Below are 5,010 nucleotides of genomic sequence, written 5' to 3'. Positions count from 1 at the left end.
GAGAGAGAGAGAGAGAGAGAGATTTGGTCTAGTCTGAAGTTGGACAACAAGAACTCTCTCTTGAGGGCACTTCAGCTCCAGGCTCTGTGAAATCCCCGCCCCCCGCCCCCCGGCACCCCACCTGGCATGGGGGGTGTAATCTGTGCTCAGGGGCTCCCCACCACACCTTGGACTGCTCTTTTGTCAACACCTGAGAGTGTCCTGGAAAAATGAATGGATCTGCACTTTCTCCCGGGGCTTACCGTAGTCACTACCATGAACTTGAATGGCCCCTAGCATTCCATCCTGCTGAATAGCTTTGTCATTTATTTAATTGGGTCTGATTGCTGGAAGATTCGTTCTCCAGGTCCCATGAACGTAAGCCCTGTTTTTGTGGGCATCTGGGTGCCTCCACCGCTGTGCACATCCTTTCGTAGAGGTAAATGGTTAGATCAAAAGGCACGGCTGCTTTCCGCTGCTGGCAGATAGTGCCCCACTGCCCTCTGAAAAGATGGCTTCAATTTGGACAGGATTTTCAAAAGGGTTTTGTCGATTGTTCAGTATCTAAGCAGACAAATTGGTACGCATCCATTGAAAGAATAGGGCCTTATAGGTGCATAAGCCTGCTGATGACTTTTCAGATACTTTTAACATGCATATTAAAAGTATTTCTATACAAGGGCTGCCCCCAAAAAAACCGAATATTTTCCCCAAAGCCGTGTATTTAATTTAATTAATAAAAAAAAAACAACCTTAACACCTGTGGGAAACAGAAAGGTTTCTTCCAAGTTGCCTCCCCCAAATAGATGCAAAACTTAGCTGCTTGCGACACATGGTAAATGACTATACACTTGGAGGTCAATAGAAGTAGGTCAAGGGTTATTCTCCCTAAGGGTTATCAGCCATCCAGAGCAAGCAGACACCACTATTTATCCCCCAACAAGTAGGGCCCACCCCCTTCTGATAAGGATAATAGTACATTGTTTTCCTCAAGGAGAGCCCAGGGAGGTCAAGCCCACTCAAGGGTGACCAAGGTTAGGCCGCCATCATGAATCTAGGGTCTGCCCATCTTGTTGCATGTATACCTGTAGTTCCATCCCTTCCTGTCATGTGTACATCCCTAGCTCATCCCCTTCCTGTTTCCTAAGCCCATTGTATATCCCCCTCCTATTGCTGGTATGGCCTATTGTTCAACCCCTTCCTGTGACGTATGTCTTTACCTGTAATTAGGAGGCATGCACACCCCCAAAGAGATATAAGCCTTGGTTATCAATAAATCGCTCTCTCTCGCCCTCTCCTGCCCTCAGGTCTCCCATGTCCACGTGGACCACCAAGCGGGGCTGAGGTGAGCACGCTACCATGAAATGTGTCTCACCCCATTATTTCAATCTCTCGTCTATCTCTCCTTATTCTCTATGACTTTACTACAACCGTTGCTTATTATGGCCGTACAATTGCGCCTACCAGGTCTGTGATGATTTGTCAGGGGCTGGCTCCCCTGACAATCACCTTCAAAGTATTCTCCATTACACTTTTGTCAAATTTGCTATTCCATTCTTGGAATCATTTTTCAAACTCATCTGTTTGGATGGCTGACAGCACCTCCCGCGTTTTTTTCTTCACCTCTTCTAAGTCCTCAAATCACTGTCCTTTCATGGCCCTCTGCATTCGAGGAAACAAAAGGAAGTTGCATAGAGTGAGGTCAGGTGAGTAAGGTGCATGGGGCAAGAAGAGCATCTTGGTTTTTGTCCCAAACTGGAGCACTGAGATGGCTGCGTGAGCAGGTGCATTGTCCTGGTGGCAAAACCAGTCCCCCATCTGCCACCAATCAGGCCTTTTTTTTGGTCCCACACTGTTATGCAATCTTTTCAGATCCTCTAAATAGAAAGCTTGATTAATAGTCTGACCTGTTGGAATGAACTTCAAATGCACGAGTGGACATTTTCATCTGTTCAGGAAACTGATGGGCATCCAGAACGAGGTTTGTCATCAATTGACATTTCACCATTTTTGAAATAAGAAAATCACTCATCTGCTTGAGTTTTTCTATTAGCACTGTCCTTGTAAGCTGTGTTCAACATCAACAGTTTCTGCAGTATTTTTCCTGAGCAGGAAACAACATTTCACAGCTGCACGCTGTTCTCTTAAACCGGCCATCACAAAAAACAAGATTCGAGTAAAGCTGCTTTTACAAAAAAAAAAAATCACTGTCACCAGAGAGAACCTTCCCAGGAGATGCCACTGGGTGCACTAACTCAGAGCAAGCTGCTCGATACTCACCTAGCGGGAAAAATGGGTACTACTAAAGCTTCACTCTGCCCAGCGGGGTACCCCCTGGTATATACTCACCACTCATCTGTCAATGTAGCCTCGTGTGCTGTTGGACACTATGCCACAGCACTTCAAATACCGCCAGTCATCTTCAGTGGACGAGTTTCAGCAGAGCCTCCAGCCTAACGCAGACTAGGGAGCATAAACTGTTGATCTTCTGGAAATTAGTCAGTGACGGGCGCAGGGATCCCAAGAGGACACCAGCTTACTTGCCTCGGACAGGTCACAAGGTGGCATCAACCCCTGGAGGAGGACATCGCTGTTTGGTGAATCTGAGAGCCAGTGAGAGAGGGAGCCTCTCCGAGAGACGGGCTGGCACAGTAGCTGCAGTCACGATCAACTCAATGACTCCAGTGATCCTGAGGATGGCAGGACTGAGCAACATGCGGTCCCCCAGTCGGAATGAACTTGACAGGAGCTATCTTATCTGAACATACACACACACACACACACACACACACACACACACGCACACACACATAGGCTTGTGCCGCTGGGCTGCCTGTGTGGGGGTGATAGTCTTCATCCCTGCGTCAGTGCCAAGCAAGAGGACATTGACTGGTTTCACTTTCAAAAATGGAATGATGAACACAATAACTCCCTTCCTCAACCCCATTTTTCTAAGTACAAAATTGTAAGATTGAATCCCCTCCCCCTTAGCCCCTTTCCTCACCCCCACCCCCAAACTATGCACAACTCTCTGGGGATGCCGGTATACCTGCTTGAGTCTTGACTTTTAAAGTTCTTTTAAAAGTTGGCACTACATTTTAGCCCTCACTGGCACAGATTTTAGTGGGCAGAGAGGGCTTGCGTGCAAAGATGCTGCTGCAGGAAAAAAGCAGGAGGCAGGAGTACCGAGGACGGGGTGGGGTGAGGGTGGGAGGATCGCGTGGTTGGGATTGGCTGGGGAGTGGGGGTGTATAGGAGACAAAGGAGAATCAGGTTGGGTGGGGAGATCAGGGCTAGATGGTGGGGCCTCAAACTCCAGGTCTGGGAGATTGAGGGGACCCTGGGAGTCTTAGGAGGTTTCAAAGCAGAAGAGGGATATAATCAAGGTTGGGTTTTAGGACCACTAGCCTTTTGGAATGTGCAGCATGGCCCTGAAGGAGTTACGACTGGAGGCTACGGCCATGGCCCAGCAAAACAAGTTTGAGCAGGGGCCTCACTGCTGCTTCGTGGTGGGACCCGGGGCCCCCGTGTGTACCTCATGGACAGAAAGGAAATCCAAACTCAGGGTGATGCTCTAAGTTCTGCTCCCACCTGTCGTAATTTCTCTTGTTGTGTAACAAGTTTGTGCCAGGACACTGAGGGCTTAAAACCACACCCATTCCTTCCATCACAGCTGGGGACACAGATCCAAGCAGTCCTCCGTTTGGAGTCTCCGAAAGCGGCTGCAGTCAAGATGTTGAGGCTGCAGTCTTATCGTAGCTAATGTCTTCGTTCAGGTGCGTTCACATTGTGACAGCACGTTCACGTTGCAGCTGTAAAAACCAAGGCCCTAAACTCTTCTCCATGAAGTACGTCCCCATATCGACTTCTTCAAGGCAGTGAAAGAGTATATTTCTGGCTTTGGGTCACTTGTTTCAGGAAAGCCCTGCGATCTGTTTGATTAGGCCGGGCTCACCTTTAAAAATCTCCTTTTTTATTGACATCAAAGGCAACTGATTGTTGTTCAGTGCTATGAGTCCGTTCAGACTCATCTCGATCCTACGCACAACAGAGCAAGACACCGCCCTTCCGAGCCACCCTCTTATGTTTGTGCCCCTTGTTGCAGCCACCGTGTCTATCCATCTTCCGAGGCCCTTGCTTTTTCTTCGCTGCCCACCTACTTTATCAAGCGTGATGTCCTTCTCCAGGGTCTGGTCTCTGGTGACCACATGTCCAAGTACGCCAGATGAAGTTTCACCACCCCTGCCTCTCAGGAGCATCTGACTGTACTGCTTCCAAGACAGATTGGTTTCCTTTCTTGGCAGTCCGCGGGACTTTGAATATTCTTTGCCAGCACCATAATTCAAAGGCTCCGTCCGTCCTTCTGCAACGTCTGACTTTCATGTGCAGATGAGATTGGATTATGAAATTGGAAGCGCCGAGGCTTGGGCTAGCCAGCACCCCGGGTAGTTTCCTGTCAATGTCCTGCTGCCACCACGGCTGGGTGTCATTCTGCTGGCACGCGCTAGCGATGCTATCGTTCCATCGTCTGAACATGGTACTGAGTCACCTCTCTTTGGAATGGAGACAAATCTGGATCACTTCCGGTCGGTTGGCCAACCAACTATCTGTCTTCCAAATGTCCCGGCATAGATGAGAGAGGGTTTCCAAGGCATCATCAGTTTGTTGAGACATTTCAGTGGGTAGTCTATCAATTCCCGGAGCCTCGTTTGTGGCTAATGCATTCGTGCAGCCTGAACTTCCTTCAGCACCATTGCTTCTCGCTCATATGCCACCTCCTGACACGGTGGACGATCAACGAGTTCTTTGGGGCACACTGACTCTGTAGTATTTCTATCTTCTTTTGAGGTTTCCAGCATCCTTCAATATTTTGCCAATAGAATCTCTCAGGGTTGTAGCTCAAGGCTTGAATTTCTTCCTTAAGTTCTTCCCATTTAAGATGTACCGGGTGCCCTCACTGACCCACGGCCCTGCGGGGGACAACACCAGAGACACAGTGTGGGAATTGCACCCAATCTGATCCCGCCACAC

The sequence above is a fragment of the Echinops telfairi genome, unplaced genomic scaffold (assembly GCF_000313985.2).
Source record: "Echinops telfairi isolate 266 unplaced genomic scaffold, ASM31398v2 ScPeMD7_22;HRSCAF=79, whole genome shotgun sequence".
Taxonomy (NCBI): Eukaryota; Metazoa; Chordata; class Mammalia; order Afrosoricida; family Tenrecidae; genus Echinops; species Echinops telfairi.
Note: the sequence above shows the minus strand (reverse complement) of the source record.